This window comes from Anolis carolinensis, chromosome 3 (assembly GCF_035594765.1).
Source record: "Anolis carolinensis isolate JA03-04 chromosome 3, rAnoCar3.1.pri, whole genome shotgun sequence".
NCBI lineage: Eukaryota > Metazoa > Chordata > Lepidosauria > Squamata > Dactyloidae > Anolis > Anolis carolinensis.
Window position 1 is genome coordinate 146,580,430 of NC_085843.1, and position 26,636 is coordinate 146,607,065.

At 41.1% G+C, this 26,636-nt stretch overlaps 1 protein-coding gene and 1 long non-coding RNA gene across 9 annotated transcripts in view; one reads left to right on the forward strand and one right to left on the reverse strand.

Moving 5' to 3' along the window:
- The window catches only part of pcdh9 (protocadherin 9), a 984,999-nt gene that overhangs the window by 881,062 nt on the left and 77,301 nt on the right, over positions 1-26,636 (forward strand). The window lies entirely within an intron of this gene.
- On the reverse strand, positions 3,044-7,294 carry LOC134298018 (uncharacterized). The gene is made up of 2 exons (XR_010004988.1): positions 6,634-7,294; positions 3,044-3,418 (listed from the first exon to the last, which is right to left on the reverse strand). It is a non-coding gene; the product is annotated as an uncharacterized LOC134298018 (long non-coding RNA).

A 26,636-nucleotide genomic window follows, 5' to 3' on the forward strand; every position in this document is an offset into this window, starting at 1 on the left:
CTTCTCTTATAAAGCCCAGCATATTGAGAGGGAGAACCATAGGTTCACCTTCCAGAAAAAGGTCACTTGGAGAAAACAGCCCATTGTACTGGGTTTCATCTCAGGGCCAGGTATTTTGCCCAAGCATGGGTGAACAGTTAGACACAGATAGACATCTGATCTTAGTCAGATTCACTTTATGTTTCTCCCCCATCTCCTCTGGTTCCTTACATTATATATCTTAGGATAACAACAACAACAACAACAACAACAACAACAACAACAACAACAACAACTTTATGTTTATATCCCGCCACCATCTCCCCAAAGAGACTTAGGGCAGCTTACAAGTGGGACCAAGCTGAATAACAACAAAGTTAATGAAGTAAAAACACATTTAAAACATAATAAACATATGACAATCTGGTTAAGCAAAAACAACAGTAGATTATTAAAAAATCATTAAAATAAATAAAAACCAACCTCAATAACCAGAATGAGGAATATGACGAGCAGATCAAAAGAAGGACTAGTCATAGGTTTGTACAAAATAATAATAATAATAATAACAACAACAACAACAACAACAACAACAACAACAACTTTATTCTTATACCCCGCCCCATCTCCCCGAAGGGACTCAGGGCAGCTTACATGGGGCCATGCCCGGACACAACAGTATAAAAGCAAAAGCAAAACAATAAAACAAATCAATCAACAACAAGACATCAACATCAATAAAAACAGTCATAAAAAGTCACATACAAAATAAAATGTTAAAATCATGAGTTAAATTCAAGGATCTGGGCCAAGGTGCAAAATATGTCGAAGTCATCAGGGAGGGGTGATTACCCAGCTGTCGTAGTCATTAAAGTGCTAAGTATAATACTGGGAAAGCATACCTGAGGGTCTATTGCTAAGTAGGCAAACAGGTCGATCCTACAGGGATCAGTCATCAAAGGCCCTATAGGGCCAGTGCTGGGGGTAAAGTGCTGAGTTCAAACTGATGGTCAATTAGGATAAAAAATGATTGACAGGGACCTAACCATTATCAAATTCACATTGGAACATCCATGTTTTGATGTCCATACAGAAGATAGACAGAGTGGGTACTAGTATAATCTCCCCAGGAAGGGAGTTTCAGAGCCAGAGGGCCACCACTGAGAAGGCCATCTCTCTCGTCCTCACCCACCATGCTTTGATGTTGGCAGGAGTGAGAGAAGAGTTTTCCTGACAAATCTTAAGGTCCATGCTGGTTCATAGGGAAAAATATAGTCATGAAAGTGGGCATGATCTGAACCATTTAGGGCTTTGTAGGTAATAACCTGCACTTTAAATTGGGACCAGAAACTTAATGGCAACCAGTAGAGCTGTTTTAATAGGGGTGTCGTCCTCTCCTTATAATTAGCTCCAGTTAGCAACAGTTAGCCCTTGTTTAACTCAACCCCTTTGTGTCTGACTCATAATGTTGTTGTTGGTAATCAAAAGGACTTATTTTGTGTCAATTATATATATGGTTGTTCTCTGTGTAGGGAACCGCATTTCAGAAAACAATTTTCCCTGTGTCTGTTTTATTTCCTGTGCAGAAAATGCTGCTTCCTGTGCAAAACAGCCATATGCAATTTTTGCATAAAATGAGATTCAAATTTTGAACAGATTTTGAAATCTGTGGTTTTTGAAGACTTTCTCAGAGCAATGACTTGTTGCTTCCTTTGGGAAGAACATCACTGAAGAATTGCGGCCTCTGTGTATACATGAATATTTGCAAATACTGTTTTTGCACTCACAAACAGGAAAGCACCATGTTTTAGTTATGCCATAGTTTTAGGCACCATTCCTTGGGTCCCATATTGGAAGAAAAGTGAGATATCAAAGAGAAAATAAAAATGTACATGTCTTCCTATATTCCAAGTCTGGATGATAACAGAGGAAAGATTGGTACTGCTAATGGTCAAATTCCTGATGTTCATGAAAGTGTGGAAAAATTCTCAATCCAGTTCAAGAATCCTGTACAAGAAGTGTCAAAGCTTACATGTTTACACACAAGCAGAACTTCTATAAGAACTGATATCCAAAGAAGTTGTTTGATGGGGAAGAGGGAAGGGGAGATGTAAATCAATGTCCCTGATCTTCAGACAAACATATTTCCAAACACAAGAGCTGCATGTGGGTGTCACCAACTACTGACAACATCTGGAAAGTGATATGTATAATAATGCTCTGCTGGACAGTTTGTTACTCTGTAGATGTTAGTTTATTGCCCACACCACTAGTGGCTGTTTGACTAGGTTTGATGGGAAATACTCCAGAAACATCTGGAAGAACTCACATTCCTTTATCCAACCAGAAATGCTCTATCAAAGCTTTATCATGTTGGAATTTTCAGTGTAAAATGTTTGGAAGAAAAACACTGTGGCAGGTATATTTAATTTGCTTTGTGTCACTTGTTTTGTCAGTATTAGTAAGGACTCTAGGTTATAGCAGTATTAATAGTGACATGTGTGTTATCTATTGGCAAGATCTAATAAATCAAACATTTAGGTCAATCAACAGCAATTTTGAAAATGATTGTTACTCACGAATGTCTAAATTGCCAGGTTGAATATTAATCATAATTTAAAATTATGCTGACATGTTGGGTACTGAAAGCTAAGCTCTTTCAGCACTCAGTTACCAAAGTTTGAAGAAGAGACAAATTTGTAATTATATCTTGTGGTAGATATCAAAGATTGCTAAAATCATTGAGGATCTATCATATCCCTGCAATTTAGGATCGGAGAGGCAAGCATGCTTGGTAGATTTGTTCAGTTGCTATTATTTTGATATAGAGGGAAAGGTTAGTTTTATTTAGATGTATTGTGAATCCATCAAACATTACCTATCATATTTCCTTGATATGTTCTGCAAATAAGGTATGCTTTATCATCCAAGTATTTTGCTGCTCTACAGGTACCTTTAAAGGTACTCTCTTCCTTGAAAAGAAAATGTAGCTCAATAAAGCTAGGTTAGATGATATATGGCAATGTGTCAGGCTCACTTCAAAGGACCAGTCTGAACGCAGATCAAAGATAGCTGCTCTCAAATCCAATCTTTATTGAAGAATACATGACTTTGGAAAAAGTCGAGAATGACCTAATGTTTACATACAATCATTTTTATCACCTCTGATGCAACGTAACACCACACGCAAATATCATCATCAAACCCCACCCCTTGTATCACATTTCTACTATTCCCACACACTCTACCAATTATAATTGTTTATACTTTCAACCCCGAGTTCCCAGGCTCTTCTATCTTCTTCTGCCAGGTGCTTCCAGGATTATTTATGTTATGACTCCAAGTCCAGGGCTTGGAAATTCAGCCCTGGGACTTGGTTCCATGACATGGCGCCCTCTTTTTCTCCATCCTCCTCTTCGGTGCTTCTTTCATCACAATTCTGAAATAAATCAAACAATAACTCTATGTGTCCATTTTGTCCAAAGTACCCATATACTTTTTCAGTAAGCTGCGATGGAATACTGGGTGTATTTTCCCTAAACTTTTTGGCAATGCCAACTGGAAAGTCACTTCGTTGATAACACCCTGTATCCTGAATGGTCCAATATATTTGGGGCCCAATTTTCTCGAAGGTAGCCCCAATTTGATGTTTTGGGTACTTAACCACACTAAATCTCCTTTCTCCAATTTATCACCTTCCATCCTTTTTCTGTCTGCGAATGTTTTATACTTTTTGTGTGCTTCCTTTAAGGATGCAGTCACTTGACTCCAGCATTCTAGCATTTGAGTTTTCCATTTCCCTGCCCCTGTTTCTTCATTCTCTGTCCATCTTGGCAACTGGGGCAGAGGCTGTATTTCATACCCGTAAACTACTTCAAAGGGAGTTTTATTTGTTGCTGAATGTATAGTCGAATTAAAAGCTAGTTCTGCGAAAGCCAGCCACTTAGACCAGTCATTTTGTCTCATGTTAGAGTACATTCGAAGGAACTGCCCAAGCGTCTGTTGAGTAGGTTCTACTGCCCCGTTTGTCATGGGGTGAAAAGCAGAACTTAGACTCCTTTCTGCTCCTAGCATTTCCAAGAATTTTTCCCAGAATTTTGCTGTGAATTGAACCCCTCTGTCACTGACCACTCTACTGGGACATCCATGAAGTTTGTAAATATGGTTTATGTACAATTCAGCTAGTTTCTCTGCCGATGGTAGTTTCGTCAGTGCTATAAAGTGGGCCTGTTTAGAAAACAGGTCTAATACTGTCCAAATATAACGATGTCCTTTGCTAACCGGCAGTTCCCCCACAAAGTCCATAGCTACGCATTCCCAAGGCCTGGTAGGTTCTGCTACTGTTTGTAATAATCCCATTGGCTTCCCTCCTCTCGATTTATTTCTGGCACAATCATCACATTGAACAACATGATTCTTTATGTCCTTCCTCATCCCTGGCCACCAACAATGTTTTGCTATTGCCTTTGTTGTTTTTGTAATTCCTGTATGACCAGCGCTCTGGTTATTGTGAAAACGATGCAAAATCTTAATCCTTAAGATTGCTGGGATATACAGTTTCTTGTTCACAAACCAAAATCCCCCCTTCTGCTCCCCCTTTTCTGCGTTGGATGCGATCCACTGATCTCCTTCGTATGACTGTTTCAGTTCTTTTCCCCAACTATTTTCCTCGTCGAATTCAATAATAGCAGTGTTCTCTCTTTGGGTCTGCGCTCTTGTACTGACAGCTAAGCCCCATTGTTTATCAGAGAATATTGTTCCCTCTTTTGCTGTGGTTATGCCTTCGTGTTGAGGCATGCGTGAAAGAGCATCTGCCAAGACATTCTGTTTCCCTTGGAAAAACTTTAATTGGAAATCGAACCTGCTGAAGTATTGTGCCCATCTAATTTGTTTGGGGGACAATTTTCGAGGAGATTTTAAATACTGGAGGTTCTTATGGTCAGACCAAATTTCAAATGGGATTCCGCTCCCTTCGAGGAAGTGTCGCCAGCATTCTAAGGCTTTTAATATGGCTAATGCTTCTTTTTCCCATATGGGCCAACATTTTTCAGTTTCACTGAACTTCCGGGACAAATATCCACAAGGTTTTAAGTTCCCATTTTGATCTTTTTGCAATAGTACTGCCCCGTATGCACAGTCTGAAGCATCGCAATGGATTATGAAAGGGCTCCGGATATCGGGGTGTTTTAGGACGGGTTCTTCTGTGAAGCATCCTTTTAGGGTTTCAAATGCCTTTTGGCATTCTGGCGTCCAACTCAGTTTGGCGCCAGGAGCTTTCACTTTTGCTGTCTCCCCTTTCCCTTTTGTTTTTAAAAGTTCAGTAAGGGGTGCGGTTATTTGCGCAAAGCCTTTTATGAACGATCTATAAAAATTTGCAAACCCCAGAAATGATTGCAATTGCCTCCTTGTTTGAGGTACTCCCCATTCTTTTACGTCTGATACTTTAGACGGCTCCATAGCTAACCCTTCTGGAGATATCCGATACCCCAGAAAGTCAATTTGAGTTTTATTAAATTCACATTTGGACAGTTTTGCATATAGCTTTGCTTCCCTTAGTCTCTGCAAAACTTCCCGGACCAATTCCACGTGCTTTTCTTTATCTTCGCTCACGATCAAGATGTCATCAAGGAATATGAATACTCCTCGGTACAACAATGGGTGCAGTATTTCATTTATAAGCTGCATAAAGCAACTGCCGCCATTTTTTAACCCAAATGGCAAAATTTTATATTCAAAATGGCCGAATGCGCAGGAAAATGCAGTTTTCCAAGTATCCTCGGGTTTGATTCTTAATTTATGATATGCTTCAATTAAATCCAGTTTAGTAAATATGCTCCCTTTCTTCAATACGGTAATTAAATCCTTTACTAAGGGCATAGGGTATTTATTGTCCTTAGTAATTGCATTTAAATTTCGATAGTCAATGCACAATCTTAGAGAGTTGTCTTTCTTTCTCCTAAATAACACTGGGGCTCCGAGAGGAGAATTGGATGGCTTAATGAAGCCTCGCGCCAGGTTCTTATCAATATATTTCCTCAATTCCTCCTTCTCCTGAACAGACATGGGATACACTTTTGGTTTTGGTAAGTTTGCTCCTGGGGTTATTTCAATTTCTACTTCTATATTCCTCTTGGGAGGTAATTTACTTGCCTCTTTCTGATTGAAAACATCCACAAAGTCTCTGTATTCAGGTGGCAATAGCTGTGGGTCTATTTCCCCTGCTTCATTTCCCTCGTCCTCCTCTCCTGCTATTTTGCTTATCTCCCATTGCGTTTGTTGTTCTTTAAATGCTAGGCTCTTTCCTCTCCAATCTACTTCAGGATTTGCCTGTTCGAGCCATGGGATCCCTAGTATTACATGGTATGTGGCAATAGGGGCTATCACAAAGGATATTCTTCCTTCCCATTTGCCTATTTTACATGGGACCCCCCGTATTTCCTTCGTAGATACTTCCCCAGCAGCAACTGATCCATCTAGCTGCGAAAAGGCAATTGGGGAGTCAAGCAACGTCTGCTGGCATTTCAGCGCTCCTGCTAATTCCGGAGTTATAATGTTCCTAGAACAACCGCAATCCACGAATGCCCTGCAGGTGGCCCGATTCTCTAGCCCCGATAGGCAGATTGGCACTACTAGCATGCGTTTGTCTCGACTCACCAGCCTTTCCGGAGATTCTGGGGCTCGCACCTCCTCCTCCGCTCGTCTCCCGGCTGCTGGCTTGGGCTTTGAGGGTTTTGGCGGCTCCCCCTTCCAGGCCCAACATTCTGCTGCTCGATGGCCCGTCTTCCCACATACAAAGCATCCCGGCTTGGGTTTGTTGTCATCTCCTTTGAAGGGGATCCCCGGCCTCCCTCCGGGCCTTTCCTGCTTCCTCGTTTCTCCTCGACCCCTCGCCACCGGTCTTTGCTGGCCGCCGCCGCCCCTGAAACGCTTTACTTGGGCCAGGGTGGATTCGACGCGCCCCGCTAGTTGTATCCAGCCCTGGAGTGTTTCTGGGTCGTCTCTGTGCGCTGCCCAACTAAAAACCTCGGGGCGTAGTCCCTCTTTGAATATCTCCACTTTGGTCACTTCAGACTACTCTGGCACCCTTTCCGTGAGATGGAGGAATTCCTCTGCGTACTCGGGCACCGTTTTGTCCCTCTGCTTTATTCCTTTAAGCTGGTCTCGAGCCCTCAATTGCTCTAGCCGGTCTCTGAACCGGTTTTCCAGTGCGGCGAGGAAGCGGGGCACTGACCTCAGGCACGGGTCGCGTCTGGCATGTAGTTGCACATACCAGCTGGCCGCTCCTCTCTTTAGTGTGTTGCCGATGGCCCGAACCATGCTTCCTTCGGAGGGGAATGTGTGTGCATTGTCTTCTATATATCCTCTGATGCCAATGAGGAAAAAGTTCAGTTCAGATGATTCCCCTCCGTATTCCAGTTTGAGCTCTTCCCTCCTTTGCATCCATTCTGCAGCCCGTTGATGCTGTCTGGGAGGCATGGGGAAGGGTTGCATCGGGTTTCCTTGGACGGCCCCTTTGAACACGCCGCGCCCCACTCCAGCGGTCGTTCCGCGCGGCTCCCGAAATTCTGCCGCTGCTGTCGGCCCTTCCACCCATCCGAATGCGGGCCTCGCTGTAGCCCCCGCACCTCGCCTTCCCTCGTCGTACGGCACATCCTCCTCCTCTTCCTGGATCTCCGGCTCCTCTCCGCCTTCGTCCGCCAATCCACTGGACCCGATCCCTGGCCCCAGTGGTCTTTCCACCCCGACGCCCATTCGGGGGGTTGGAAGTCCTGTTGGAGTTGGCGGCCTCAGAGTTCCCAGAGCTTGCTGGCGCTCCACTTCGCGCGCCATTCTGTCTCGGAACTCCAGTTCCTGCCAGTATTCCTCATCCCCCTCGCCCCTCGCCGCCACGGGGCTCTGCGTTGAGGCGCGCTGGCCCCTCTGGCTCCAAGCTTCTTCTTTACTTGGCTCTCTCTCGGCGCCATATCGGGTGGGCTCCTTCTGGAGATTCTCTTCCAATAGTGGCACCAATCTCCCCACGGTTTCCGACAGCCTGGATAAATTAGTTTCCAGGATGGATAACCGCAGGGCCACGGTCTCCGGCATGCTTCCTCCAGATCCCCAACTGGTTTCTGCAGCCGCCGAAACGCCTCTTCCCCCTCTGGGAATCCTCTGGGTCACGCCGTTCGGCCTGGGGTACCCCGTAGAGGAAGCTATGGCTTGCAGCGTCTCTTCCCCCAACGGCCGGGCCCCTGGCAAAGGCCTCTCTGCTCCATTTAGGCTTTGATCGCCTTCTCCACTCATTATCACTTCACTGCGAATCCGCAGGAGGGTGAGAACGGGATTCTCGACTTAAATGTCAGGCTCACTTCAAAGGACCAGTCTGAACGCAGCTCAAAGATAGCTGCTCTCAAATCCAATCTTTATTGAAGAATACATGACTTTGGAAAAAGTCGAGAATTACCTAATGTTTACATACAATCATTTTTATCACCTCTGATGCAACGTAACACCACACGCAAATATCATCATCAAACCCCACCCCTTGTATCACATTTCTACTATTCCCACACACTCTACCAATTATAATTGTTTATACTTTCAACCCCGAGTTCCCAGGCTCTTCTATCTTCTTCTGCCAGGTGCTTCCAGGATTATTTATGTTATGACTCCAAGTCCAGGGCTTGGAAATTCAGCCCTGGGACTTGGTTCCATGACAGCAATGAATATTCTAGAGGTATATCCAGACTATAGGCACAATGCAGTTTGACACCACTTGAATTGTTAAAGCTTTGTGATACTACGAATTTTAGTTGACAAGGCATTTAGCCTTCCTTGCTAAAGTGTTGATGCTTCACCAAACTACAACTTCCAGGATACCATAACATTGAGCCATGGCAGTTAAAGTGGCATTTAGCTGCATTAACTGTGCAGCATATGTGTGCCCTATGAGTGAGCAAATCCTACCTCAGTGATTTATTAAATCATGTTCTGGCATACTCCACTCTAAAAAAATCAGTGCAAATCCAGTATTATTTAGCTTTTCAGAGGTTTTTTCTTCCAGCAGCGATAACTGGAGAGACATTAAGTGTAGGGAGGTTGTTAATATTCATTTCACACATTCACATATAAATGACTATTTTGACCTTGTTAATACATTCTAATTGTGAATTTTCTTGTTGCTATAAGTGTTTCCATTATACCACTAAACTGAATGAGTTTTGTCTAGCGTCTGATTTTAATGCTGCAATTGCCCATCAGTTGTGCTGGTATCGGTTTCATTAAAATGACAATTAACTTTTTTCATCAGTTCAATTATGAATTAATTAATTCCCAACCACTTTCACTAAAACAACATAAAACAGAGATGGGAATTCCATTTGCATGCAAATATGGAGAGAGAAAAGCTTCCTGGTTGTGTATCTTCTGCCAGTTCCAATAAAATATATGTACTTATGAAAGAAGTAGTTATTTAAAAATAAATAAATGTTATCCCTTCATAATTCTATTTTTTTCTAATTATGTTTAATCTTCCTACTATTTGACTATAAAGAGTGAAAAATATATCATTTTATATGCAAATTTCAAGACACTGTCACTACAGAAGTGTGTGTGTGTGTGTGTGTGTGTGTGTGGTAGAATTTCCAGTTTGGCACTGCCCTCTGCCCACCATCTAAACCCACTGAGCCTAACATATACTGTTGAGCAAATCTTGTACTGAAAGGTTGCTACCACTAACATACCATTCTAAGTACAATTAATTGGAAAGAATTCCTGTCTTAGTTATTTATTTTTATTCACTCTTTCCTGTAACCAACACAACTCTTGGACAAGTTACAGTAACATTTAAAAAGTATAAAAGCAAGCCTAATTAACACTTCCTTCAAAACCAAAAATCAAATATTACTGAAAGGTGAAAAAGAAGAGACCTCAATCTCCAAAAGCTTGATGGAAGAGAAGAAGTTACAGCTCGTTTGTATGTTCAGCAAGATCAAGGAGTAAACAAGATGGGAAGACCTGGATCCTGCTGATTTTTGCTTTTGAGGGAAGTGTTAATTAGGCCCAGGCAACAGAGGACTGTGAATGGTTAGCTTGTAAAAGTCTGATTGTGATGCTGAATGTTTTTTTTGTTTGTTTTTTTTCCTTGATAAACTTCTCATATTTAACAGGTGTATGAAAGACAAATTCTCTCTATATTTGAAAAGGCTGCAACCATTGGCTTTTGTATCTCCAATGAGGTGAGAATTTTACTTGGTACATTTTTGCTAACAACTTTCAAAGATCCTTAAAAAAAAAACCCCTCCAGTGTATGAAAATCTGAAAAAGAAAATGAAGAAAGATTACTTTGTATCTCAAGATGACACATTATTTTCTACATGCAAGGAAGGTTTTGTAAAGAGCACTGTAACTGGCAGTTTTATATATATATTTTCTTTGCTGAGAGAAAGGTGTTGAAGATGATGCAGTTTTTTGAAGAATAGTCCCAGTTTTGGAACTTGTTATTCGCTAATATTGAAATAAATAAATGCAAGTGTGGGTGGTTTTTGTGTAGAAAATGAGATAGCTTCCTGTACACAAAGCAGCATAAAAATCAAGCTTTTTGGTAGAAAATTATGTTTCTGTGTAGAAAACGATGGGAGAAATTCTGTTTTCTCCACAAACATGTGCCAAAGGGAAGCAGACTAAGGGCCAATCAACATATAGCTTAAAAGTAGCAATCCTCTGGACCGGCTCTAGGGGTAGCTACACTGCGCAACTTTATCTCTCAATGATAGTAAGATGGAGTCCAGACTCCCAGCTGGGCTCTATCCTTGGATGTGCCCAGATGCCATTCCTGGACTACCAGAGAGCTCCACATAACTACTTGCTTGAACTGGGTACATTTGCTAATGTCAGCAAAAGTGCTTGGCAAGGGCCAGCAGCTCTCTGGAGCTACATGTTGGTCTCGTGTAACAACAGGAGGGAAACACAAGTCCAAACTGACCCCTTCTCCCTGCATGGCAGATTATAGGAAAAGAGGTGCCAGTGCCAGCTCATGTGGACAGTGAAGGGGTTTGAATTAGAGGCGGTCCAGCTGTCAACTGCAACCCCAGAGTGTGAGCCTGCTATGGGGCTTTGCTGAAACTCTATTCCTCAAATTCTGCTAATGTGGGTTAAAATTATGTTAATCAGTTGTATCCCACAACTGGGGATTCCCGGATGTCATGTATACTATAGGATGCTGGTTATAAAAATCAGTGTAGATAAGCCCTCAGTCATAAAATGCAAAGATTCTAAACTCTTTAGGATGGCCCTCCAATGGTACCTCTACGCTTGAAAAATCTTTCCCTCCATTTTCCAAATATATTTTCAATACAATGCTATTCCTGTTGTAATGTTGAATTAGGCTCAATGTTTTTCTCCTTCTCTTTTCTTGAGAGCCTCATTACTTTCAAGAGAATGTAAAAAAGTGATTTTACTATTCTCTTGGCATTTAAAAATCTATATTCTACATTTTAAGGTAGTTACTTTTATAGGAGCTGAATTGGCCAATTCTCCAGTAGTCGGTATCCACTGTAATGTTGAACCAACCATTGCTCAACATAGTACTTTCGCTTATGACCTTATCAGGCAGTCTTCTCTGTGTTTTCTCCCAGTTTCTCTATGTTGTCAAAATGGAGTCCCACTGAGCCCATCACATAATGCAGTCCATCTTCCGTCCATCAATAATGCAGTCCATCAACATGGAGAAACGGAACCCAGAGTGGTTTGGAAGAATATGAAGAGGAAGCAGGGAAACAATAGTAAACCATGTGGGATGAGAGGCCATCCCAGAAGACAGGGAAAGACTGTAGAGAATGAAGGTGAATAGATGGATAGATATTGAGTGTGAGTGGCGTCATCTTGGATCTCACGACCACTGTATGTATGTAGTATGTAAATAAGCAGGGAGGGCATTGCACATATCCACACTAGGGTATGTTTGTCTTCTACAGCCATAACTGTTGTTGTTGTTGTTGTTGTTGTTGTTGTTGTTGTTGTTGTTATTTACTTGCCATCCCTTGTGCATAAATCATATATGTATTACAGTAATTTTCCTTGATTGTAAGATAGTGTATATTATATTAATAATATTTCCATTTCTTTTGCTTACATTTCCTTTATTTCTAAACACAACCTAGTACTATCACAACAGGTTTGACTGAAAAATTTCACTGATTACATGACACCTTTGACAGTGGACAGTGCAAGCACCACGGTATCTGAGATGTCCAAAATAAATTATTCTATTAGACAGTAACCACATTGTTCTAACTACAGTCTGTTTCCAATTAATCCTTTCTACATGTTCAAATGCCTGTAGTTGAAGACTCTTGCTTCATATGATTACCCTGTAGAAACCTGACATCTTATTCCCATATGCATGAAAATCTGATGTTGATTTCTATTACATTCTGCTAGATGGACAGAATAATATTAGAAATGAGACTGTTTGAACTGAAATGTAATTGGACTCATTTATAGGCTTATTACAATGAAAACTGACTTCCTTCTTGTAAATTCAGTCACAGACTCCTCTTGGAAACTATTACCTTTTGCCACTGGCTGCACATTTAAATTCTCCTTTAGGTAAGCATAATGAGAGGAGAAGGTTCTGATGTGTCCAGAGATCATATCAGATGGAGCCAGATTAATTATTTCCACAAGATCAATCAACACCTTATTTAGATAACCAGAGGCATTCACTAGTTAATTTGTTAGAAAAGAACCTATGAGGGCAAGCATTTATCTGGCCAGTCAATAGACAGATTAGTACTAAAAAGTCAAATGCTGAGTGTGAAAAGTGCTGGTGAAGGGGAAAACAGAATTCTGAAAGACATGTTCTGAAGAGAGAAAAGTAAAGTGTCAACCAGACAGTCCTTGATTTAGGCTGTTGTCAGAAAAGACAATTTCTCCCCTCATGCTTCAATTGTAGCAGTTCTTTTTGGCACGTAATGGACAGAGAAGCAGTAGCAAATGTAGAAAACCAAGGGAAAGGTTAAGGGAGATATGAAACCAATGATTTTTATAGGTCACAAGGTACCTTGTGCACAGGATTTCAGTGTGGATCTTCCCTTTGGATGCATAGAATCATAGAATAGGCTGGGGGAGAGCCATTGTAGGGAAACAGAGGTCTGTTTGAGTCCCTTTGATGTCTATTGGAGGCAGAGGCGGTCCAACCGTGAGGCGAATTAGGCAGTCGCCTGTGGCGCAAAACATACGGGGGCGCAGTTGAGACTGCTTTTTCTGTTGATTTGTTGTAAAACCTGATGTTTTGGTGCTTAGTTTGTAAATGTAATTTGATGTTTAATAGGCTTTCCCTTAATCCCTACTTATTATCCAACATTTTCGCTTATCCAACACTTTTAATTTTCAGTGATTGGTTTGGGGGGGGGGCAAAATTCTGTTCGCCTACACTTGAAAAATACCTAGGGCCGGCTCTGATTGGAGGGCACTCTGCATGCATGCACTGTGTTGTGAAAACAACTGTGTCCATAATAATTAAATAACTGCTCACCAACCACTGAAATAACAAAACCACACAACAATATGGGATAACTCTGGGGAACTTTTATTGATGTTACCTATTTAACTTTCTTGTGACATGCAAACCAATTCTTAAAGGGTATACTTGGTGTGGAATAAGCTGAGATAGTGGCCTTCCAAGACCTATTCATCAGCTGGGTGACCTCTTAAGGAGGCAGCATGGAGAATTTAGCCCGAAGTCCCAGGGGTTTATTGAGGCCAGAATTCCTCCTGCTTCAAGGCCATTTCTGTTCATCCCCACCTTGGTTATCCAGTACCCACAAGTGAGGGTTCCCTACCTGGCCTTCACCAAAATGGGTGCCTTAGGTGCACATCAAGATGTGAAACCATCCCTGTTTCCTATATTATAATCTATTTAAGACCCACAAACACTAATTAGCACATAAAGAAACAGTGTCAGGTAGGCACCCCCCCCCCAGCTCTTTGGGGGAAGGTAGGAATTTTCCCCCTATGTGATCCTTATGTACACTTTTAGATGGTGAGAGAGTGCTGGAACAGGAGTGAGCTCTGGGTTGGGGCTGCCTGGCTAAGCTAGCCTCACCCTGAAAAATAGTCCCAGCAGGGACTATTTGCCCAGGGTTCTCCAACATTGGAAGTGATCAAATTGTCCTCCGCCCACAGCAAGGACGGGGGAAGGGGAGCTAAATATTAGTATTTGGGAGGGAGACTACTAATGAATTTCAGGTGTTGTTGGCTATCTTTCTGAGGAAAGATCTCCAATTAACTTTGAAATTTGCCTGAGGTGAAATTTGTTGACAATGTTGGTGTAAAACAAGAATTGAAGATTCAAGTATATATTGGTCTGCTTTAGTGAATCTTGACAAGGCTTGGCAGGGGGTTGGACTGGATAGCCCATGAGGTTTCTTCCAACTCTATGATTCTATGATTCTATGATTCTATGATTCTATGATTCTATGATTCTATGATTCTATAAGAGTTAAAATTCTTTTTGTGGCCTTTCTTGCACTCTGTTATTTGTGTTATGCTAGAAATGCTATAATTGTAGCATGATGTGCCTAGGGCCAACAACTGGATGTTATGGCTCCATACAGTGCTAGACTCTGAGAAATATTCTCATCAACAAGCCCTGGTTACATTTTGAACTGGTTGCATAGAACTCAGATAAGAATGATCACACATGCATTAGATATTGCTCATGCCTGTGTAACTCAGAATTTTGTAAAATATTAATGCGTGAAATAAACTTTGTCTATTTCGACCAGTGCTGTGGGTAGTATAGGCAGAAAACAATGCTGGGATTTGGTAGATTCTCTGGTCAAAGTTACTGTTTGTTGTCTGTTTGGCTTCCTGCTCAGTTTCAGGGATTATTCCAGCTCTCTTTTTTTATTATAAGGATGATATTGCAGTCCTACCCAACAACAATATTGCAGATGCGGAATTGTCTTCAGTAGGGATCTGAAAGTTCTGTCTGTCTGTCTAAACATTTTTAAGGCCAATGCCCAAAAGACTAAAGGGTTTGTAGACCAAACACTGAGGAGAAAGAGTATCTCAGGCTTGCCTTTGAAAACACTTATGTTCTTGCAATAGGAGTATATTCCCTTGCCTTAACATTCTCAAGCTGAGTCAGCTGAGGAGAACCTTCCTATGCTATTCTATATGTCATTTTAATGACCAATTTAAAGTGGGAAATTGTTGTTTCTTTTGGCAGTGCATGCAGATCTAAGCCTATTTACATGCGAGTCAGTCCCATTCAGTCAGTTGGGCTTATTTCCAAATGTTATGAGTGCGGTAGAGGTAAAGGCTTGTCTGTCTCAGGCATGGTCTTTCTGCCTTCCAAAATGTAATAGGCAAACTGGCATTATGAATCGCTACCCAGGAAATATTTAAAATTTCCCCAAATGAGTTTAGGTAGCTACAGGAGAGATGCAGAGCTGAATTGCAATATTTCTGTACCATTGTTTTCTGAAATCTAGCTATCTATCTGCCTATCTATCTGTCTATCCATCATCATCATCATCATCATCATTGTCATCATCTATACATCTATCTATGGAACAGAAAGGGAGGGAGACTGAGAGCTCTTCAGCCCTGTAATTGCATTGTCTCCATGCCTGCAAAGGTCCGGATCTTCTAGTAAGACCTGGACCTTTGCAAGTATTTTATAAACCTGGAATAAACCTGGATAATTAGGTTTATTCCAGTTGAAACTGATTATCCTGAAGTGTTATTTGGATGCCCCAGGCTAATCTGTTTCCTACACCACATTAAATGACAGTGTAGAGGGGATCTAAGAGAGAACACTTTATGTTCTCTGGACAATCTCTGCTATAAAAACAGAATCTTTATCAATGCCCGGTGTCAGAGCTGTGGAAACATCAGGCACAACATGTCTACTTAATTTATTATTGGAGTTAGAAGCACAGGAATTGAAGTATTGAATACAAGGAAAGACTTTATCCACACTGCAGAAGTATAGCAGTTAGTAGGCATGGGCGAATTCCTCGGAATCGTTGTAAATTGAAATAAAATCTGATCTATTCTGATTTTTGAATGGGGTTCTGACAGGCATTAACACATCAGAATTAACCCTCAATTCCAAAGCGTTGAAGCCCATTCATTTAATGGGCTCGTAGTTTAGATTGGAGTGGCTCAGTGTGTTAAAGCGCTGAGCTGCTGAACTTGAAGACTGCAAGATCCCAGGTTCAAACCCGGGGAGCAGAGTGAGCGTCCGCTGTTAGCTCCAGCTTCTGCCAACCTAGCAGTTCGAAAACATGCAAAATGTGAGTAGATCAATAGGTACCACTCCGGCAGGAAGGTAACGGCATTCCATGCAGTCATGCCGGCCACATGACCTTGGAGGTGTCTACAGACAACGCCAGCTCTTCGGCTTAGAAATGGAGATGAGCACCCCCAGAGTCGGACACGACTGGACTTAACATCAGGGGAAACCTTTACCTTAATTTAGATCGGATATATGAGAAAGTGTTTTTGAAGCAACCAAACTTGTTTGCAGGGAGGAGCAGCCTAGCCTGGGCTTGCCTCCCTGCCCAATCGGTGTGGACGTTCATGTAAGGGGAGGGGTTTGGATGTTCTCCTTTAAAAGCATCAGCTGCATGCCACAAGGCTCATTCAAGTTGGAGCAAGAGGGTGGTTGGTCTTTTGCTGCCTGTGCCTGCCTGCCTGGCCTGTTGTTGTTGGAGGTGGACCTAGAGGCACTGGGTCAGCCATTGAAAAAAAGGAGTCAACTTTTTACCAAGAAGAGAAGGCATTTTTTGGGGTGGGGAAGGGGTTGCTGTTTTTTGTTTTAAAAATCTAAAAGGAGTAAAAGAAGAAGCATTTATTTTTTGAGACAAAAGTGGGGGTTGGTAGTTTGGGGAGGGGAAAGAGGTTATTTTAAAAATCTGACACATTTTCTTCTAAAATCAAGGAGCAAGAAGAAGCGTTTATTTTTTGAGACAAAAGTGGGGGGCGGGTTGGAAGTTTGGAGAGGGGAAAGGGGTTGTTTTGTTTTAAAAATCTGATGCCTTTGTCCTGCTCAATGCTCTGCGTGTCCCATCATTTCCAAAAACCCTCTCTGCTGGATTTCCTTTAGTCTGAGGAGCCCAGCGACGGTACATAGCTGAATCCTTCCTGGGTTCAAGCCCTCTCTGCCTTTTGTCTCAAAGCACTCTTCTCAAAGCACTCTCTCTGCTAACATGAAGCGTTTCAATGAAAGCGGGTTGGGTCGTCTGACTTCTGGCCAAGTCACTGCCCGTACTTTGTGAGGTGGCAAGAAAGGGAGGGGGACAGCCAGCCACCAACAACATGAAACGGGTGGTGGAGGTGGTGATTCGGCCACCTGTTCAGCTGCAGAAATTAGACCCTCCCTGACCCTGAGGCAGTCATCTGTTCCAGCAGCCACCACTGAACTAACACAGGAACTTGGTGATGTTGTCGTCTTGGAGCTTGAGGTGGGGGCCAACCAAGAAATTGTTTGCCTGTCCCCCCCACTCTTCTCTCATCTTACAACAAGGAGGAGGAGAAGGAAGACCCAATCAGGTTCCTTCTGAGGAGGCCTTGCCAACACCCCCCCCCCCAGCCCCATTAGCATCACACGAAAATCCCGAGGTGCTGCAGCGTTGGGAAAGCCAAAGTCTTTCCTCTGGGACCATTTTAATGTTCATGCCCAGCGTGCCACTGTGGCAGTTTGCAGGCATTGTGGTACCAACATCAGCAAGGGAAAAGACATGAGGCATCTGGCCACCATGGGGTTGAGGCTGCCCATGAAGAGGCATCACCCAACAATTTTGTTGGTAGGAGAAATCATCAGCCCCTGCAACAGCAGCCAAAGTACTCCCACTTCACCTTCTGTCGATGGCGGGAGACAGACTCAGTCCACCTTGGATGTTTGGGGTCATCCCGTGGGCAGGAAGAGAACCAAGGAAATGCCGCGCAGCCCCCAGCAGATTACCCAGAGTGTGGGAGAGATGATGGCTCTCGGCCACAAGCCCTTCCATATGGTTGAGCAAGAAAGTTTCATTCACTTGATGCAACTCGTGTGTCCCCAGTATAAACTCCTCTCTTGCACCACGTTCTCCCGAACTGTGATACCTGGCTTGTATGAGGGCTCATGCGGCCACGGCCATTCAGGAAGTGAATCTTGTTCTTGCTGAAGGTTGACATGACACAGGGCTGTGTTGTTGGTGGGTCATTAGCCATTCATTTCTCTACAAGCATAGGCTGATTTATGTCAGTCAAAACACTCAAGAGAAGGTGCTACCTGTTAGCTGTCTTTGTGCAGCTGCTGCAGCCACTCAGGAGGTGAATGTCGTTCCAGCTGATGCATGCTGCTTAGGGATTCTAATAATTTTCATAAGAGATCTGAGATTCTGGATTAATGATTCTGGAATGAATCTGTTGGTTTGTTGAATAAAGAGAAATTCTAAGTTTTGATGAAAAAAAGGATCTGTCAAAAATTCCCCATAAATTAGTAGATATATGTATGATACATCTGAAAGTTGGGGGGAATGGTCCCCTGTTACCTAATGTCATTCTCTAGAAAATTCAAGGAGTTTGCTGTTTTTTTAAAAAAAATGAATAATCTTTTCCTCCTCTGAAGGCAGTGAGGCTTGCTTCCTGACTCACCGCTATTCATGTTCATGCACTCCCTCGAATAAGTTGGTCAGGAAAGAAAGAAAGAAGGCTGCCATGGCATTCAAAGATTCTGGGAAAGCACCTGTTAAACACAGGACTGTGCTTCTCAGCCAGTCAAGGCTGACAGAGGAGGGAGGGGCAGGTAGAGAGGATCTTTTTAAAAAGCGGATTTAAAAAGCTGCAATAATTCCCTAAAATTCTGTGGATAAGTGAAACATTATGACTTCCATTATGAGTTTCAGCCACAAAAACAAAGTTCCTGAAGTGGAATAATGACTTTCAAAGTAAAGACTACTCAATGAAACAAGAAATAACACTTTCAAACCAGGAACAGATTTCCTTATTCTGAGGCTGATGGGCATCTGGCAGGAGTGGTTTGATGGCATGCTATGCTTTCTGTTCCTGGTTGATAAATGTCATTTCTTAATTGATTCTATCACAAAAACATGGCAAAACTTTATTACACTGCCAAAACTTTGTCTTTGTGCAAGGGATATTCTATAAATAGCACATTATGGTTTGCTGAGTGTCCTGTCCACCAATTTAACAGTTTCAGCCACAAAAACAAAGTTTCTGAAGTATAATAATGACTTTCAAAGTAAATACATCCCAATGAAACAGGAAATAAGACTTTCAAACCAGGAACAGATTTCTGTAATTATTAAAAAATGTTTTTTTTATAAAAGCTATGAAAATTTGCCGTAAATCAGAGTATAAGGGAAATGTTCTGAAATTTGGTGAGCTAACCGTGGTAATTGTACCCAACCACTGTAGCAAGATTCATCAGGATAGCTCAAAAACTAAGGGAGTGAGAATCCCCTAAATTCCCTCCCTCAGTGCTGTTTTTTGCTATTGTGCATGTGTGTCCACCATTAACGAATTAATTATGAATAGTTGGAAGTTTCAGAAAGTTTCGAATTTTTTGCTTCAAAATTCAGAAATGACTTTAGAAATGAAGCACCAGCACCCCCTACTTTCAAAGAGAGTTTAGAACCATTTTTTCCTGGATCGCAACTGCCTAGCAGTCAGACTCCAGGTTAACTGCAATGGCACAATGCTGTGGAATCTCTGAAATCTGTACTTTTGTGAGATATTTACTCCTCTCCATCAGAGAGTCATGGTATCATATCAAACTACAATTCCCAGGACTTACAACAGTTAAAGTGATGTCACATTGCTATACTTCTGCAGTGTGGGTGGAAAGACAGTTTGTCAATTTGTATTTTATTTTTGTTTGTTTTTTAAAATTCTACCAATGGTAAAGCACAAAAATCCAAATTTTATCAGTATAAGATAACATAATAAAAGGAACTGAACATTTAAAAAATAACTGTTCTATCTTCCACTGCTAATCTGAACATCTTAGATGAAGAATGGTGTGCTAATGTAACTCTTTGCAATGGAAGTCAGCCAAGTGTCAAGGTTTTGACATAATATTCCCTTTCTATATCCCTTACTTATTTTGAGAGTTTGTTCTTGGAATGGACTCCATCTTTTGAAACGAAGATTCAATTATAGCCATTTAGTGACAATTTAAGAACCTTTGTTTAATTTACTGCACTTTTAAAGTGGAATCTCTAGAAGCTTCTAAAGTTTGAAAATACTGATGGAGAGACACTTATACTGAGACATATATAATATAAATTTATTTTCAAGGAGAAATGAAAGGAATAAGAGCTCTCAGCATAATTAAAATCAAATGAACAGATCTACACTAGAATCTAAAAAAAATCATATGTAGCTGCTAGGTCTTGGTATGACTATCAAGTGTTTTCCCCATGAATATCTTAACAATGATTGAACAAAGATGACAATTCATGAAAAATTATCTTGGTATCATGTACATGTAACTGTTAGCCACAGTACCTGAAAAGATAATCAGACACACATTTTCCTATATATCTTCAACATCTGGAAAGTGAAATTCGCTTTAGCACTTGGCAGTCCTTGACAGAGGCTTTAGTATCTTAGAGTGAACAATCTCTCTCCAAACAGCTTTGGAAAACTGTGCCTACCAAGTGGTGTAGGGATGTTCTTCTTCAAGGTCTCTTATAAAGGAAGTTTCCTGTTATCATAAAAATGAATGTGCTACTCTTATAAAGGAAGTTTCCCAACTTCATTGGATGATATAAGTTATGAGCTAAACATTGTCTAATACCAGCTTCACACAAGTGCTTTTTTGACTGGTTTAGTTACGATTAACTTTCCAAAATATCTTACAGGTAAGATCAAAACGACTTTTTTCTTTTGAAATCACATTATCAACATATAAAAAGGTATCTGGTTTGTCAACAGGACCATTGTGGGTTCAAACTTAGTGGCTTCCTGTAGTTTGTCATGTTTTCTTAGATCAGCAAAAATGGACATCAAAACATACCCACTCTTTCAATCCTCAGGAGTGTGTTGGGAATGATACATGCCATGAAGAAAAACAATGAGGGCTAGTGAGTACCTCATTTTTAATCAGGAACATCCTAGAACATGATTCAGTGTTTCACAGGAAGTAAACAAGCATGGAAAACTAAGAATTTGGAAAACAGATGGTCTGTCCTAAGGGAACAATATTGCTTCCCCTACAAAAACTAGACTCTTGCTTATTTCTTTGCTGCCTAACCTGAGGAATAATTAACCCAGACACACAAAAAATGGGGTAAAATAACAGCAACTTTATTAACTGTTATTTATTTATTTATTGTTGTTATTGCTGTTTTTAGGGAATACGCAAATCTAAGTGGGGATGGCAATTTAGTGTGTGACCTGATGGAGAAATCAGTCCCCCTAGACCATACCACCAGCTTCCCCTGGGTGACAACGCCATGGCCCCTGAGAGGAATCCATGAAATATAGGGTTGTTCCCAGGTCCAGGTAATAAACTTGAAGCTATCTAGAGCCCCCCGGGCCACTTTGGCCTCTGGTGAGGGCAAAAGACCCAGGGACCAGCCCCAAGGACAGGACATTTTTCCCTAACACCCAAATCACATGATACTCAGGAGCAGTTCAAGATTTCTGTCATACACAAATATGCCAGGAGGTATATCACCAGTTTATTTTTCTCCCAATACTTATCATGGAAACCTATTTAAGATACTAACCTTACCCAATTGTCCAATTCTTCATGACAGTGTGGGGTCAATAAAAAAACTCATAAAGTTGGGGAAATTGCTACTCAACTTCAAAGTGACAAAAACTATTTCGCTGTGCAAGGGGATGGGAGATAAGGTTGAAGAAAAGGAATAAGGAGGGTGAGGCTGCCCTTTGAAATCAGGTTAGACCCTGTCCTTTCTTCCCATCATCCTGGCACATGACATCAGGAGCTTTTTACAGCCAGACTCTATCCTCACGAGGCCAGCAAAATGATCTTCCACACCTCTGTTACTCTAAGGTGTAGGGAATCCATTTTTGCCTATAAAGTCAATGAAATAGATGCAGTACGTAGTAGACAATGTGCAATACTTGTATATCTGCTTGATAGAAGTTGTTGAGAGCATAAACTGTTTCTTCACAAGGAGACTTTATTGTGGATGCTCTGTGAATATTACTACTGCTATAAATGTGAATAATAGTTTCAACTAATCATATATTCAAATGCATGTCATTTAAATACACAGTTTTTCCATTCAACTTTACAAGTGATCTTCATAATCAATCCTATAAAAAGAACCTTAAATAAATTCATTATACAAACTCACTTTTTATATGATTTACCCTTATTAGGAAATACGTTTTAATATTTGATGTCTATATCTTTGAATATCCAATTATTTTAATAAGGAATAAAGCACATGATAAATGTGCTTGTAATTATTGTATTTACTTGAATTTAATGTTCACCTTTTTTGGCTAAATTACCTCTCCAAAATTAGGTTTGCAATAGATTTGCATAATATGATAATTTTAGTGCTGAGTCAAAGCAAAAGGGGTAGCTACTTCAGGAACATCTGGAGCTCTTATTTGGGGAATATCATCTCTAGTTTAATTGCCACAGCTCAATGCTATGCAATGCTGGGATTTGTAGTTTGGTGAGGCACCAGCATTCATTGGCAGCCCCCATGATCCCAAACCGCAGCTCACACAACCCCAGAACATTGAGCCAGGGCTGTTAAAGTGGATTCATTCTACAGCATAGATGGACTCCCAGACTTTCTTTTCCATTGCTTTGGTATTCTAACACTTTTGTTTTTAAAGAAGGAATTCTAAGCATTAAAAGAGTCCAGTTTTTGCCACTGCAAATTACATTCACCAGCAAATACTTTTTTTGGTTTCAGAGTTTTGAAATTTGAGGTGTGCATTACATTTGATGGTGCATTAGAGTAAATACAGTACTTTTAATTGTGTGGATGTACCTGGTACTGGTATACCTTGTCCACCTCAAATATGGAGATGCTTCTAAAAGAGCTATTTTCCTCATTCAAAAATCTTTGGAAAAGAGAGATGGAGTGAGAAAAATATTTCTTTTGGTATTTAAATATATGGTTTACAAAACAAAATGCCAGCCATCGACATCAGTAATATATCAGTTCTGTTACAAGCAGACCAAAAGCACAGCTGTGACATGACAGACTGTTAGTTGAACTGATGCCAGTGAAGTTAGAATGAATGCTGGTGTGTAGAAGCTAAGGTCAGGGTCAGCTTACAAAAAATTCACCAGCACAACGCTGTAAGAAAAGTATATGAGAAATGTTGCAAGGAATCACTGAGGATCAGAAACCAAGGAATAAAAACTGCAGATGGGAAAAGTTGATAAGGAATGCAGTTTGTGTATCGACCTTATCACATTGACATTGAGGTTCACCACGTATTGTGACAAATCTGTGGGGCCCTGGCAGGGGGCGTGGAGAACCCATGCTCCACATCACCCAACTTACCTCTGCCCCCATCCCACAGGGAAAAGTGTTGCCACCCGCCCCCCCCCCCCCCCAATTGTTTCAATGGCAACACAAGATATTTCCCGTGTTTCCACCACAGTGGCATACACTGCTCGCTCTCCCCTTTCACCATGGAGCATGGCCAGAAGTAGGTATGCATCATGTAATGGGCTCCATGGCAAAAGAGTAGAGCAGTGGCATATGATGGGCAAATTGCCCTGTCTGATGAGGTCGTATGTCACCGAAGATGCAAAAAAATATTTAAAGAAAATTGTTTAACCCTCTTTGTTTTGTCTACTGCATGTGTGTGTGTATAAGCAGAAATACATTTAGGAAAAATCAGATCCATTTGAATCAACTTGAATTTCATCATAAACTTAACTGTAAATTGCTTCTACAGTGTGTATTCATACAATACATTGTTTTGCTCCAAGGTCCTTCAGGGTGCTTGGCAGCCACTCAAAGCTTTTTCAGAAAGAAAAACAAATATGTAGACATGTAGACAACTTGTAAGGTATGGGCACATTTTTATTCAGAATATTTCACCCTGGAGATTTATGAGGAAGCAAATACGATTTTTTTCTTGCAGATTGTATACTCTTCACTATCTCAGTAGTCAGCATTCAAAGTATTTATTCAAGTTTTGTAGGAATCAAACAATCAAATCACAGCATAATAGTTAGCAAATAACAAAGACTGTCATGTATCATGTACTAGGATGTCTCTTTCTTGTTGGCCACAGATAGTGAGTATTTTGCTGTTCATTTTTATTATTATTTTGTTTTATATTACTTCCTGATAACGTAGCTTGTTTCAATCAAGAGTTCTTCTAGTTCCTGTTCAATTATTTGTAATTGTTTATTTTTATTTATGTCATTTCTATCCCACCTTTCTCATCCAAAGGGACTCAAGGAGATTAGGTGTGAAACTTGTACTTGACAGTCAAATCATTGTGTGTCATTCAGTTGATGTCCATTGGACAATGTGACTTCAGCTTGTGCAATAAATTCTGGTGCCTTCATGTGTGATTGTCAAAAATTTACACCACAGTCCATTCTTTCAATTCTCTGACACAATAGAATGTTGGATACTTTCTTTCAACAAATATATATTTGATAAGTCAATAACCCAAATAACATCTGTTGGTTTCTTCACAATAGCTTCAGAATACATGCTGGAATAATTCAGCAACCAGTTGCTCTGACCTAAGTAAATTTTGAATATACAGACCATAGATATTTTGTTGAAGGAATTTCAAATTCAACTTTCTATGAGAATTTTTTGATAGGCCTATTTTGGCCTTTGTGTTAGAAGTCAGAAGAGCAAATTCAGAGTTATATAGGCCTTTTACAGCGCAACCTCCACAAATGAAGAGGTAATACATGTGAATGCGTTAACTAAGGGCAACTTTTATTAATGTTACATAATTTAAATCTATAACCCCCCCCCCCAGGGCAGGCCTGTAATGCAGCTTCTGTATGAGCTGATGTAAAAGTAAGACAACACAAAACTGTGATCTAGAAAGAGCCTCGGTTAGTCTGGGCTCATGCTTCCCTCCCCCCAACACATATATACTCACCCACAACACAACTGTAGGAAGGGCTTTGGAAGTGTAGAGAATGGAGGATTGTAGAGGAAGAAAAATAGTGAATTCAAAGGAGAAATGAAATAGCGAATAGAATGTGAGGAAGTGATTTTGTTCTATACTTTATTTTTGAAGGTCCTATTTCCTGACTGTAGTAGTAAATTTATTGATTAGCCCTTAGGCCATATCACAGTATCAAAAAGGCTTGATAAAACATGCCTACACCACCATATAGTAAGTATTTCCTGATTATGAATGGGGTGGCAGAGTATGCAGTGATGCAGTTGTATAGAAAATAAGTCCTTCGTATGCTCTAAGCCAGGTATGGGCAAGCTAAGGCCTGGGGGCTGGATGCAGCCCCCTGGGTGCTTACCTCAGGCCTTTTTCATTTTCCCTATCCTCTTGGCAGAAGGACATGGCAGCCTGCAGTGTCTTTATGTCAAAAAGTTGAGGGAGGAAGGCACATAGCATCTGAGGGCCCTCTGGAGCACTCTCAGCCACAGTGTGACTTTCCTCGTCCTGGCATAAAGACAGTGTGAGTGGCCCCATTCTTGCGAGGAAGATGGCTCAAGGAGTGGTTGAGAGCCCTCTGAAACCCTCTCATCCCCTGCCTGGCTCACTCTCATCTTAGTATAATCCAAGAGGATTGGAAGAGGAGGATAGCGGCAGTTACTGCATGATCCACCTTCCTCCCAGCATAAGGATAGGGCAAGCAGTCCCATCCTTATGCTGGGAGGACAACCTGAGGATGACCCTGGCCCTGCCCTTTCCCAGGCCTTCCCCACCCAGTGTGTGCCTGGCCCCTTCTCCTAGCCCAGTCCTCTTGGCCAGGCCCACAATGCAGCCCCAAGTCAAAAATAAATAAATAAATCCCATTCCTGCTCTAAGAACTCAACATATTTCTCATTAAGTATTTTGAGTCACTTTCAATGACTGATCTTTACAAACAATCACTTATTCCCGCACTTGCATTGGGTCATGTCCTCTCAGTAAACATAAAGTTCCTTACTAAACTTTTAACATCACTTATTATCCCTGAAAAAACATGTTTAAAGAATAAATTAACAATGACCAAATTGTAAGGACAAAGAGAAGAGGGGAAGCTACACTGGGCAGATTATAAGATGAGATCTCACAACATGACAATTTTCAAAGGTTTAGGACACCACCATCTTCAGGAAATAATTTTATTGAGAATTTTGTACTCCATGTAGGGGAAAATAGAAAAACAAAAAAGTCCCAATGGCATTTTAAGTCAAACCATGAGGTAATGAAGTAGTGGCAATATGTTTTAGTTCTAGTTTTAATTGGCCACATTGTTCCAGGGAGAGAACATTGGGGTTCTCAATTGGGTTGGAAAACCTCACAATTGACCAAAATTTTTACATTGGTAATCTTGCTGGGGTTTGAAAATATACCACAACTTACACAATACTTTCTTGTAAACATTAATTCTTCAAAGTTCTACATACTTTTTCAGGAAAACCATACAAAGCAGCAGGATAAAGCTTCGTAACAGACCTTTCAATCATGTTTATTGCCTCCAGCTTATATGCAAGCCTCATAGG